Below are 14,697 nucleotides of genomic sequence, written 5' to 3' on the forward strand. Positions count from 1 at the left end.
GACTTGACCGTGAACAGTCGCAGTCACAGCGGGCGTGTGCTCAAACGAGCCCCGTTGAAGGAGAGCTGTTGAAGACCCCCGTCGGAAAGAGCGATGGGTGATAAGAAGAGAGCCCCGTTGGAACGAGCAACGGGTGATGAGAAGTACTTGCTAGTTGACGGGTTATCCTAGAAGTACCAGCGATAGTGTGTGTGTAAGCGATACAGAACGAAGGACTAACGTCTAGAGTTAACGGGACTAACGTCTATAGTTAATGGGTTATAGTAGTAAGTGTGCAGTGTATTAGCATGCTGCTAACGGCTCCGTCTGACTCCAGTAGAGTACCGGGTGCGCGGCGCTGAAGACCGGTGGTATAGTCAGCCACGTTGCGTTAGTAGTACAACCGATATAGCAGGAGGGTGCATCCAGACCCGAAGCTTAGCTGTGTTTAGGGTAGCAACAGTATTAGCAGTTCGCGCGACAGCAGCAAGCAACAGCCAGCAGTGGACGTCCCCCAGACGTTACAGAGGACGCCTCTTCCCACCAGCAGAGGTCGCCATCACAGCACGCTCCTCCAGCTAACCACTGCCCATGCTGTTCGCCCAGCCCACTGGCTGTGCTCGCGGGATCGCCGACGCCATCTTGTCACCTGGATGAGAGGTGATAAGAGTGGGTCCGCCATCTTGGCTAAGTACGAACGGTACCTCGTGTATCCACATCAACGTTCATTCAAGTGAACGCTAACAACCAGTGTCTAAGGGGTACCCCAAACAATTTAAGCCGGCTTTAGTGTAGGTTTTATTTTGGTAACGTGGGCCCACATTAGCTTGGTTTTCTTTTGGTATTTTATTATTCTTGTTATTTGAATTCCCAATGTTTCTCTACTTTATGCCTGGGTCTCCCCTAGTACAAGCGGGGTGTTATTAATGTATTGAGCACGCGGTGCCTATGGTGGGAATAGTTTCCCCTACATTATCAGTGAGAGCACCCGGTGCCATGTATGAATAAATCTGAAATATTATCTGTAATACTGCCCAGGCTTCAATACAAAGTAGACCTTATTGGGAGCACTGTGTGTGTGTCTGTTTCTGCCATTTGCTAATCTAACCCCTGGGTAAATATTGTGACTGCATAATTATTTAACCCTTACACCCCATTCACAGCATAGCATTTGAAGGGTCTATACAGGTGGTCAAGGAAGGGTACTGCTTAAAGGGAAGCCCAATAATACTATTGAACTGACAGTCACTGGGTGTGGGAGGGCTGTCGGAGGTACTGGGGGAAGTGAGAGTGTGTGGGGAGCTACTGCTGACTGCCTTGGAAGGCGAGGGAGACCAGAGTACCAGTCCCCAGGTTAGTAAATCCTGGGCCCCATCCACTCCTGCTGCAAGCCCTCCAGAATGACGTTCCGGGCCAAAGACGGGGGTACATATAGGTCCAATTCTATAGTATCCTACTACCCAGTGTCTGTGTACTACTACTCCCACAAGCAGGGATAATCCACCCTTCTACATTTGGCGTCACGAACAGGATCAACATCCTACTCCACTTCCTTGAGAGACCAGTAGAGAGACCATGACGTCCGACGAAGGGACCCGAGCCACGCAGGAGCTGGCGGCAAAGGTGGAGGAGCTGCAGGAGAAGTGCCAGACGCAGATGGCACGACTGGAGACACTGGAAGAAACAGTGACGAGACTGGAACAAGAAGAGGCCGTGAAGGGGTTGACCGAGAGGGCACTCCAGGAGAGGCGGTGTGTTCAGGTGGCTCTGCGGGAGCAAAGAGACGGCTCAGAAGCCGCCAATGGGTTAGAGATGACGTTCACCAAAACGTGTATCCTCCTCGTGAAGGACGACCCCATCCGAGGACGTGAGAGAGACGCGGTCCAGGGATTTCTGGGGATGGATGTGCTCGGCGGGGTGGACGGTCTCTTCCACGTAATGAAGGGGATGCGCCCCGCCCACAATTATCGCCCCGGCTCCGAGGATGTCGCCCTTAGCCCCGTTGTGGTAGTCCACCACCAACCCAGCCGGGCCAGTCGGGAGGCCGACGACCCATTATGCACGTCGAGGAGGTCAGGACCGGAGGTGGAGGACACCGAGAGGGGCTTCTTCACCGCCACGGGCCCCATCCCGTACTCGCCAGTCGGCCCCGGACGAATGGTGATCCAGATGAGGAACCGCGGGTACGTCCGGGTGGAGATACGGCGAATCCAGGCGGAAGGGCCCCAGCTGGAACCAGTGGGGCGGGCAATGGTCCAAGGGATCCAGCCCCCTAAGACCCCGTTCGATCGGCAACGGGAGAAGAAAGAGCCTGACCCGAGAGAGCATGAGAGGGAGCCCGACGGAGGGGGTCTGAAAAGAGAAAGGCCGACCAGAGGGGGTCCGAACAGAGAGAGCCCGACAGGAGAGAGCCTGACCAGAGAGGGCCAGACAAGAGGGGTCCGAAAGGAGAAAGGCCGACCAGAGGGGGCCTGAACGGAGAGAGCCCGAAAGGAGAGGGTCTAAGGGGAGAGAGCCCAACAGGAGAGAGCCCGACAGGAGAGAGAATGACAGGAGGGGGCCTGAACAGAGAGAGCCGGACAGGAGAGAGCCGGACAGGAGGGGGCCGGAACGGAGAGAGCCTGATCAGAGGGGGCCCGAACAGAGAGGGCCAGAAAGGAGAGGGCCTGAGGAGAAAGAGCCTGACCAGAGAGAGCCGGACAGGAGGGTGTCCGAAAGGAGAGAGGCCGATCAGAGGGGGCCTGAACGGAGGGAGCCCGAAAGAAGAGGGCCTGAGGGGAGAGAGCCCAACAGGAGAGAGCCCGACAGGAGAGAGCCTGACAGGAGGGGGCCTGAACAGAGAGAGCCCAAACGGAGAGGGCCTGACAGGAGAGAGCCTGAGAGGAAAGAGCCTGACCAGGGAGGGCAGGAGAGAGAGCCCGACAGGAGGGGGTCTGAAAAGAGAAGGGCCGACCAGAGGGGGCCTGAACAGAGAGAGCCCAACAGGAGAGGGCCCAACAGGAGAGAGCCCGACAGGAGAGAGCCTGCTCAGAGAGAGCCCGACAGGAGGGGGTCTGAAAAGAGAAGGGCCGGCCAGAGGGGGCCTGAACAGAGAGAGCCCAACGGGAGAGAGCCCAACAGGAGAGAGCCCGATAGGAGAGAACCTGACCAGAGAGAGCCGGACAGGAGGGGGCCTGAACGGAGAGAGCCCGAAAGGAGAGGGCCTGAGGGGAGAGAGCCCAACAGGAGAGAGCCCGACAGGAGAGAGCCTGACAAGAGGGGGCCCAAACAGAGAGAGCCCGAAAGGAGGGGGCCTGAGGAGAAAGAGCCTGACCAGGGAGAGCAGGAGAGAGAGCCCGACCGCAGGGGGTCTGAAAAGAGAAGGGCCGGCCAGAGGGGGCCTGAACAGAGAGAGCCCAACGGGAGAGAGCCCAACAGGAGAGAGCCCGACAGGAGAGAGCCTGACCGGAGAGAGCCGGACAGGAGGGGGCCTGAACGGAGAGAGCCCGAAAGGTGAGGGCCTGAGGGGAGAGAGCCCAACAGGAGAGAGCCCGACAGGAGAGAGCCTGACAAGAGGGGGCCTGAACAGAGAGAGCCCAACAGGAGAGGGCCTGAGAGGAGAGAGCTTGACGGTGGAGACCGGGACCTCTGGAGGCAGAGCTACCACCAAGGTTTCCGACCAGGAGGTCAAGGAGGCGAGGACAGCCCAGAGCAGGGGCCTCGTCGGCGTCGCTACCGGCGCAACTTTCAATACCGGCGCAGACGCTCACCGGCAGGTGTCAAACCGGGCCTAGAGGGTGGCGATGGGAACGTCGAGAGGTAAAGTCAGTCCCCTCAAACGAGGGTGGAGAAGACGGCGGAGACGGGGCGAGGAGGGCGCCGCGGGCGGCTCCTCAGAGGCCTCGGCGGGCGAAGCCGTGGCCAAGGGCCTACCAACAGAGACAGACAAATCTGACGCAGAATCAGATGCAGGGGAGGTTGGACGAACCTGGCCCCAGAGGAGCAAGGACTACGTGCTGAAGAGGGTGGTTGTAAAACAGTGTGTGAAACTAATGGAACAATGTGTGAAACTGTGGGTCTAAGGACCATTTTCATGTCATTAAACTGGTGTCATTGAGTAACTTGCAGAGGACTTGGCAAGTTTAAAGTGGGGGGAAATTCAGAAGTGCTAACTAACTGTTACTTTCCCTGTGTGTGTATAAAGTGTGATAAACAGTGTTCCTTTGGATAGCTCGCCCAGTCTAATGACGAGGTGAGGTGCTACTCTTCTCCGGCTTCAGTATGGATCACTAACAATAACATTGAAGCACCTTTTCTCCCTTTCTGGAGTGGTCCTAGAGTGGGATCAGTGGCGGTTGCCAGCAGGGGGCGGAGTGGCAGTGGTGGCAGGTGGAGCGGAGGAGAGAGGAAAGCAACGATGAAGAGGGAGTTACCTGGGGGCGAGAGGACCAGGAAGCTCTCTTCGGCAGTGGACTTGACCGTGAACAGTCGCAGTCACAGCGGGCGTGTGCTCAACCGAGCCCCGTTGAAGGAGAGCTGTTGAAGACCCCCGTCGGAAAGAGCGACGGGTGATAAGAAGAGAGCCCCGTTGGAACGAACAACGGGTGATGAGAAGTACTTGCTAGTTGACGGGTTATCCTAGAAGTACCAGCGATAGTGTGTGAGTAAGCGATACAGAACGAAGGACTAACGTCTAGAGTTAACGGGACTAACGTCTATAGTTAACGGGTTATAGTAGTAAGTGTGCTGTGTATTAGCATGCTGCTAACGGCTCCGTCTGACTCCAGTAGACTACCGGGCGCGCGGCGCTGAAGACCGGTGGTATAGTCAGCCACGTTGCGTTAGTAGTACAACCGATATAGCAGGAGGGTACATCCAGACCCGAAGCTTAGCTGTGTTTAGGGTAGCAACAGTATTAGCAGTTCGCGCGACAGCAGCAAGCAACAGCCAGCAGTGGACGTCCCCCAGACGTTACAGAGGACACCTCTTCCCACCAGCAGAGGTCGCCATCACAGAACGCTCCTCCAGCTAACCACTGCCCATGCTGTTCGCCCAGCCCGCTGGCTGTGCTCGCAGGATCGCCAACGCCATCTTGTCACCTGGACGAGAGGTGATAAGAGTGGGTCCGCCATCTTGGCTAAGTACGAACAGTACCTCGTGTATCCACATCAACGTCCATTCAAGTGAACGCTAACAACCAGTGTCTAAGGGGTACCCCAAACAATTTAAGCCGGCTTTAGTGTAGGTTTTATTTTGGTAACGTGGGCCCACATTTACTTGGTTTTCTTTTGGTATTTTATTATTCTTGTTATTTTAATTCCCAATGTTTCTCTACTTTATGCCTGGGTCTCCCCTAGTACAAGCGGGGTGTTATTAATGTATTGAGCACGCGGTGCTTATGGTGGGAATAGTTTCCCCTACATTATCAGTGAGAGCACCCGGTGCCATGTATGAATAAATCTGAAGTATTATCTGTAACTGATAACCTGCCCAGGCTTTAATACAAAGTAGACCTTATTGGGAGCACTGTGTGTGTGTCTGTTTCTTCCATTTGCTAATCTAACCCCTGGATAAAAATTGTGACTGCATAATTATTTAACCCTTACACCCCATTCACAGAATAGCATTTGAAGGGTCTATACAGGTGGTCAAGGAAGGGTACTGCTTAAAGGGAAGTCCAATAATACTAGTCACTGGGTGTGGGAGGGCTGTCGGAGGTACTGGGGGAAGTGAGAGTGTGTGGGGAGCTACTGCTGACCGCCTTGGAAGGCGAGGGAGACCAGAGTACCAGTCCCCAGGTTAGTAAATCCTGGGCCCCATCCACTCCTGCCGCAAGCCCTCCAGAACGACGTTCCGGGCCAAAGACGGGGGTACATATAGGTCCAATTCTATAGTATCCTACTACCCAGTGTCTGTGTACCACTACTCCCACAAGCAGGGATAATCCACCCTTCTACACTTAGAAATGATCGTAAGCACAGGTTACGCACATATCTGTGCGTACGCACCATTGATAAATGAGGGCCCTGGCCTATATATTATTTCATAAATATATTATTCTATTGTGCTTAACTTAGCTCATATTTAATAAAATTTTACTCCACCACTTTATTGCATTATCTGTCTGTTAATGTCTGTCCGCTAATGTCACACCAGTAACGTCCAAAGCAAATTCCTTGTATGTGAAAACGATAGGTTATGTAGATAACCTAGTTATATGAGTATTGGCTGAGCGTCCCGCTCAAGCCTATTGAGATACCCCTTATCTCCTTGTACCTAGTGTTCACCACCACGAACAATTTATGCACCCACACCTGACCGGGTCCCGCCTCTATGGAGGCGTAGCCTATAAGACCATGGTACTGGTCACCAAACACCCTTCCTCGCCAAAATCCTGTTCCAGTAAAAGATCCCTCCAAAAAAAGGGAACTCAGGGCCGCTTAGAGCGGGACGCAGATGTCCTCCACCGAGGCCCCACCCAGGAGAGCGGCAGAGGCAGCCACCCCACGAGTGGAGTGCGCCCTGACGCCCCCAGGGGGATCCTGCCCAGCCAATGTGTAGCAGAGGGTAATGCCCTCGCACAACCAATGGGACAGGCGCTGTTTCGACAGTGCCTTACCGGCACGATAACCACCGTAACAGACAAAAAGCTGATCGGTAACCCTGAGGTCCTGAGTACGGCTGAGGTAAATTCCCAAAGCACGGACCGGACATGACAGGTGAAGGCCCGCATCCAACTCACTAGCGTGAGGAGGAGGACGAAACGCCTGAACCACAATATCCCGGGAGCGGAATGAACTCCGGATATTCTTAGGCATGAAAGCAGGATTAGGTCGCAGAGTGGCACCGCAATCGGCCCGAAAAGACAGGCACTCTGGACGTACCGAGAGAGCACAGAGCTCACCCACGCGTTTAGCGGAAGTGACAGCCAGCAGGAACGCAGTCTTGAAAGACAGCCGTTCCAACGGCGCCTGCTCGAGTGGCTCAAACGGGGCCAAGGACAACCGACCGAGGACCAATTGAAGATCCCAAGTCGGAGCCAAGGAGCGTTGCACCGGCTTAACGCGTCGAGCGCCAAGCAGGAAACGCTTCACAAGAGGGTGGCTGAACAAGACAGTCCCCTCAAACCCCTCATGATAGGAGGATATAGCTGCCGCATATACCCTCACCGACGAAGCCAACAGTCTATCAAGGAGAGACTGGAGATAACTCAGGACAGCATCAAGGGGGCAGGAGGTCCCGGCCCCCCGCCTTACACCACTCTTGGAACGCACGCCATCTGCCCGCGTAAACCACGACAGTGGAGGGAGCATGCGCACGCCGGATGGTATCAACCATCGAAGGGTCCATCCTCTCCAGACTCACCCTCCCACCAGCCACACCAACAGCCGTTGGCCCAACGCCGGAAACTGGAACAGTGACCCGTCGTGCTGTGAGAGGGCCGTCGCCGACCAAGGAATGACCCAAGGAGGAGCGACCAGAAGCTGGATCAAGACCGGGAACCATACTGACTTGCCCCGGTCCGGCGCGACCAGGATCACCGCCCTGCGCTCCCTCCGTATCCGCTCCAACAGCTGACTCAACAGATGTACAGGAGGAAAGGCGTACAGAAGACCGGGCGGCCATGGGAAGGTCGAGAAGGCATCCACCCCCAAGGGGGGATGATCTGCTCGACTGAGCGAGAACCACAAGGGGCACATGTGAGAGCGTCGGCACGCAAACAGATCTACCGAGGCCTCCCCGAACCGATCCCAGATCCGTCTGACTATGTCGGGGCGGAGTTCCCACTTGTTGTAATGAGGACCGCCCCGAGACATCATATCCGCCCCCATATTCTCTGTACCAGGAACGTGGAGCGCCCTCAGACTGCGCAGCCTGTGAGATGCCCATAGCCAAAGTTCGACCGCCGCCCGGAGCAGGCAGATGGAACGAGTCCCACCCTGCCTGTTGATATACGCCGCTGCCGTCATACTGTCTGTCCTGACCAAAACGTGTTCGCCTACCACCAGGTGGTCGAACCGTTTGAGGACCAGGAGGACCACCTTCAACTCCAACACATTGATATGCGGGGTAGCTGGGCCAGCATGACCCATCCAGCTGCCCCCCACTGCGTGGGTCCGACACATCCCTCCCCAACCCGTGAGAGAGCACATAGCTCACCCACGCGCTTAGCGGAAGTGACAGCCAGCAGGTGAAGACCGTGACGTGTGAGATCCTGCTGCCTATGGGGACCCCAACGCCGTGACCGTCCCTCCCAGACGGAAACCCCAGAGCGCGTGACGGAGAACCACCCGACGCTGCTCCGAGAGGGTTGCAATCATGGGCCTTGACCTCAACGTCAAGTACTCCACCTGTTGACTGGGAAGAGGGGTACTCTTCTTCCGATTCACAGCAAAACCCAGGTTGGTGAGGAATTCCACCACCAGCCTGGTATGAGACCTGGCAACCTCCTCCGAACGACTGAGGAGTAGAATGTCGTCGAGATAGAATAGAACTCGAATAGAATAACCCCCGACGACGTAAGGGCTCCAGTGCAGTCGCCACGCACTTGGTGAATGTGCGGGGAGCCAGAGAATAACCGAACGGCATCCTCTGGTACTCGTACGCTACGCCCTGAAACAGGAACTGTAGGAATTTCCTGTGAGGAGGGTAAATGGGGATGTGAAAATACGCATCCTTCAGGTCTATGTGGTGAACCAGTCTCCCCTCCTGACAGCAAGCAGAAGGAGTTTGACGGTCAACATTCTGAACGATCTCGCTACAATCAACCGATTGAACGCGGACAGATCCAGTATAGGTCTGACCCCCCCTGTTTTCTTGGGCACCAGAAAATAACAGGAGTAGACGCCTGACATCGCGTCCTCTCTCGGAACCACGACGACGGCCTGCTTCGCCAACAGAGATTGGATCTCGTCGGCCAGGGCTGTCACTGCGTCTGACCCTGACAATAGGGTCGGCACCAAACCTGAGAACGGAGGGTGGGGTTGTGCGAACTGCAAAACAAGCCCCCCCCTCAACGTTCTCTCCATCCACCCCCCCAAACGGCATTCTTGTCGCCAAATGGGAAAATAATCCCACAGTGCACCCGCCGTCAACTGACGCTGGGCCGCAAGGAACAGTAGATAGTTGGCCCGGTCACTCCCGCTGTGCGACGCACCCAAGGGGGGACCCCGACAGAAAGGGCCGGTTTGATACGGGAGAAGCTGTCATCAAACTGGTTGACACACACCCCCCCCCTGAACACCCCTCTAGCGCATGCTGAGGAGTTGTTCCGGAGCTAGACACGCAAGGCATGAGGACCCCATGCGCTCCTACACGCCGAAGCCCTGCAGTGATATTACTACCACCCAAATCACGCTCGCCTCTCCTTTGCAGACTACTGCCGCTGTGACGGGAGTGGGAGGCACCAGCACGATACCCCGCCTGGCGAAGGCGAAGCCGGGGTAACCCCTGCTGTGCATTCAACAGAAGAGGCCTCGAGTCCCCCAGCTGACCACTGTAGCCAGGCTCATCCAACACACAACGTGTGGTGCAGGAACCGCGCGACGGAACATTCTCACGGACAGACCCAGGCTCAGCCATCAACTGGGTGTCAGCCCCTGTCCCCATGAGAAGTGAAGAATGGGGCCGCATACGCTTCAATGAAGGTTCGCGGCCCGCAGCCAAAGGAGAACGATCAGAGCCCCGCTTCCGTGGGTAACAGAGAGAGGATTGAACGGGGAGCGGGCTACTCGCGGCAAAGTGACGACGGCTTGTTTTACCAAACTCGAATTCACCCAAAATGACCGATCCCACGGCCGCCAAGGCTGTCGGCCTTGTGGTACCCTGTTGACTCTCCACCCAGGGCACCACTGGCGGGGGAAACATGGCCGCCTGTCGAGGATCTCGCCACAGTCGTTGACGAGACCGTGCTCCCACCTCTGGCTGCACAGTGTGAGGCGGTGTAGGACCCAGATCAACAGCCGCCTGCGCCTCCACAGAATGCCCAAAAAGACTATCTGTGGAAAATGGAGTCGTGAGGAGAGAAAACCTATCCTCTTCCCCAAGAGGAGATTGCTCCAACCAAACATGCCTAACAACAAAAGTTGATAGCATCCTAATCCTCCCCGCAGTTATAGCTTGCGACTGAGTCAAGATCTCTATAACACCACAAACATGCAACATGTTTACAATGTCGGCTGGACCCAAAGTCCTACTACCCGACGCCAATATGGATAGGAAACTAGCCAGCTGAGCCATAACACTGGCCGCCGCCAAATACCATCCTGTAGCAGTATACAACTCATCCGTCCATACTGCCACCCTCCGAGCCGATTCGCTATCAAGCATCGGCCAGGCGGGACGTCGTTCATCCCCGCCGGGGCACAGGAACAAAGCTACCTGGCTGCTTAGCCACGGTACACCCGGCCTGCACCCTGTTGTTAGCCCGTTCACCTGTAAAAAAGGTAAATAGGACTCAGCGAAACCCCCCACATCAACCACCGACTGACCTTCATCAATGAAGCTGGTAAGAGGAGGGAAAAGCGGTATCCCGCGGCGGGGATTATTAGAACAACGATCCATTTCAGCGTCAACGTTAGCATTAGCAGAAGTAGCAGTAGTAGCATTAACGTTAGCAGTGTGCTCCAGGATTGCCAGGAAACCGTCCACTGCAGTGGAACGATCACCAACCCGCCCCGGCCCTGGCTCCGAAACATACTCCACAGCATTACCAATACTGACATTGATGCCTAATGACACAGGCCTTACCTTTGTACAAGCCGACTTGATAGTCAAACCTTGTACGCTGCCCCTTGGTCTGCCGTCGTCAGCCGAGGAAACATCAGCACCGGCCCAATGTGTCGCTGAAACATGCTCCGAAGATGCCAGGGAAAAGCAAACCTCCGGTAAGCTTTCAACATTACGAACCTTCTCTAATCTTTTCATACTACTAGTTACATAAGGTGCACAGCATCCAGTATGATGGAACGAAAATAGAGGAAGGGTGTTTGGTGACCAGTACCATGGTCTTATAGGCTACGCCTCCATAGAGGCGGGACCCGGTCAGGTGTGGGTGCATAAATTGTTCATGGTGGTGTACACTAGGTACAAGGAGATAAGGGGTATCTCAATAGGCTTGAGCGGGACGCGATAGCCATACGAAATATAACTAGCCTTCCTAGTACTAACTTTTTCAGATGTCTCCAATTAAGACATTTTTTAGAAAACCAGGAAGATTGGGACAAAATTCGACACCCTTCTGCTATAGAACGCTTTATAGCTAATATCCAAATTGATGCTTCAATACAAAAAATTCTTTCTAAATTATATCAAAACCTAATATCAATGAACCCCAACGACTCGCTATAAATTAAGTTGAAGTGGGAGGCTGAGCTCCAACAGGAGATCTCACAAGAGGAGTGGTTCGATGTTTGTACTGAAGCACATAAGGTGACTAATTCTAATTCCTGGAGAGAATATAAATGGAAGGTCATTAGTAGGTTTTTCAAGACCCCCTTATTGACTGCTAAAGCAGTCACAAGCAAATGCTGGAGGGGATGTGGTGAACAAATAGGTAACCATACACACATTTTCTGGACATGCCCAAAACTATTTCACTTCTGGGATGATGTATTCAGGGATGTAAAAAAAGTATTCGACATGGACATTCCACAAGATTTCAAAACTGCCATCCTCGGAGTCATACCAGAGGGCATTGAGGAAAGGAAAAGTGTGTATCTTCTTCAAATACTGTTAACTGCTGCCAAGAAAATGATCACAATTAACTGGTTAAAAACCAGTCCACCAACACATAACCAATGGCTAAACAAAGTTAAAGAAATTCAGGACATGGAGAGGATGACTCATCTGATCAGGTTGCAAGGTGAACAGTTCGATAGAAAGTGGGCTTGTATAGAGCGAATAGGGCTATAAAGGCAATGTATTACCTATTTTCATCTTATTATTTTCATCTCACTCCCCATTTTATTGTCATTTTATTTTTAAAATGGTTTGAACTACACATGTAGTATATTCTGGTTTACCTGTTATTTGTTAGTTTATTTTTATTTTTAACATTATTATAATTTTATTTTAATTTTTTATTTCTGTTAATGTATTTATTTATTTTTGCGCCCCTTCCCCAAGCATAGCTGTCTCTTGATGACACGGTACAGACAGTTGGTTGAGAACTAGTTGTAAGGTATATCTGCATATCTGTACTGCCTTGATTTGGTGCTGAATAGTAGGGATATGTGAACGGGAAGAAGGACTCAACCCTAACTGCATGCATTTACATGCTTTTGAGAAAGGTCAGTGATGAAGGGTTGGATTTGCAATGCAGTGATGGTGAAACAACCAAAGCTCTGGTATAAGAGAATGTTTGTTACTGCTGTACTACACCCAGAGAAGAGAGGTTGACACGTAGTATATTATGGGTTATCTGTTTATTTATTTATTTTGTTCTGTTGTTGGTTTTTGTGTGTGTCCCCCACGCCCCTTCCCCTTCCCCAAGCATAGCTGTCTCTTAATGATACGGTACAGACATGATGCTGATTGAGAAAGTGATGTAAAGTATTTAAAGTATTTCTGCATATCTGTACTGTTTTTATTTAGATTTTGTGCTGAATAAAAAAAAATATGAAAAAGAAAAGAAAAAGTATAAATAAAGACCGTTCTGATGCTGATTCTGATGCCCTCTTCCCAGCTCATTTACAAAAAATTATGATAATTTTATATAAACATAACACAATATGACACGACTCAACACGACACAACACGGCAAAACAGGACAGGACACAATAATAATATTAATAATAATAGCATTTATATAGCGCTTTTCTAGACACTCAAATCGCTTTACAATGTAGGGTGGAAATGTCCTCCTTCACCACCACTGTGTAGCACCCAACCTTGGGCTATGCAGGCTCAATGGCTGCCATACACTGGCACCAGGCACACATCACACTACACAATGGCTGAACCGCTCAGGAGACGGATTGATATCAGTCAATTAAGGGGAAGCAATGATTAGGTGGCCTTGATGAGACCTGGTTGGGAATTTGGCCAGGAACGTCGGGGAACCCCCTACTCTTTATGATTCTTTAAAGGGTTCTCGACCAAATTAAGTGTTTATATCCACAGCACCTGAGCCACAGTGCCATGAACACATACATTCATAGTATGGATAGCTCAACATGGAATTGAACCGCTAACCTTAGTGCCTTGCTCAATCCGCTGTGCTACACTGGATTGCATGATCTTCCACCGCGTGACATGACACTATTTAATGTAGCGGACATGAGGAGTAACAAATGAAAGAGCGGACGTGGTCACTACCTTGTCATCCAGCACAGTTATGGTCTTCTCTGCCAGGATGGAGTCTGACAGGGGAGAGATCACCTTGAGAGAGACATGAAAAGGAAAATTGTTGACCTGATGAAGACCTACAGTCCTATATAGACATATACTCAATTTAGACCTACCTACTGCCTTCACCATCTAAATATACCCTACACTGTAATCATAGTAATCATAATAATCATAACTACCTACATCATACTATAGTCTACCCATATAACTCTGTATGATAGCATGTACAATAGTGCTTTATATACCGTATATATACAGTATATATTCATATCTGTCTGAATATACCTGCATATAATTTGTCTATATACCTACTCAAAACACTTGCATATAACTCATATAACTTGTATGATAGCATGTATAATAATGCTGTATATCATATATACAGCTGATAGAGTTGTGCCCTACCTGATGACTTGTCGTACAGAACTTGTAAGTTGCTTGCTTGATAAAAGTGTTAGCTAAATGACTAAATGTAAATGTAAATATATATATATATAATATTTATCTGTCTGTACATACCTGCATAATAATTTACATATCTGTAGATCTGTATTCAGGCATTCATACTATATCTTTACATATCCCTTACCTACTCATACTAGTACTAATACCACTGGCCAGTATGACTCACTATCATAGTGTCTTTATACCTGTATCACTGTACATATTATTACTACAACCATGTACATACATCTGATTAGCACTATTACTCAGTAGTACTAATTCATATATGTAATATCCAGTTTAACCACCTGTACAATTACATAATTGTTGCACCTTACTGTTACATTTGCACTCTGGTTGGATGCCACACTTTGTTTTGTTGTACTGTACTTGTGCTGTATGATGACAATACATTTGTCAACTATTTAAAAGTATCATCAATGTGAACATTCCTCAGCTGGTCTCAGAAAATCCACCCTGAATTAATATATCTTATTTCTATAATACTGTACAACTCAGTTTTCAAATGTGTGAATATGAACACGGCTCTCCTTAAAGGAACGTGCCGACATTATGGGAAATGCACTTACTGCCTTCTCCAGAGTCAGACAAGGAGATAGGTACCAATTTAGTAGAAAGCTATCTGGTTGCACGCTAGCCTAGCTCAGCACAAATTAATGGAGGCAGAAAACTAGCTTAACTTAAAACCAGTGGCGGCTCGTGAATTCTTCTCCAGAGGGGGCGCTATACCAAACATTTTGCAAACATGTACCATGTATCACCATTGCCATCAATCAATATATGATCACAGTCAGTCAAATGCAACCACGTTTCCAATAGCCCTACCTACACAAACATGCAAAGCTCTCTCTCTCTCTCCTCTCTCTCTCTCTCTCTCTCTCTCTCCTCTCTCTCTCTCTCTCTCTCTCTCTCTCTCTCTCTCTC

Source organism: Notolepis coatsorum (genome assembly GCF_963971535.1).
Source record: "Notolepis coatsorum genome assembly, chromosome: 2".
Taxonomy (NCBI): Eukaryota; Metazoa; Chordata; class Actinopteri; order Aulopiformes; family Paralepididae; genus Notolepis; species Notolepis coatsorum.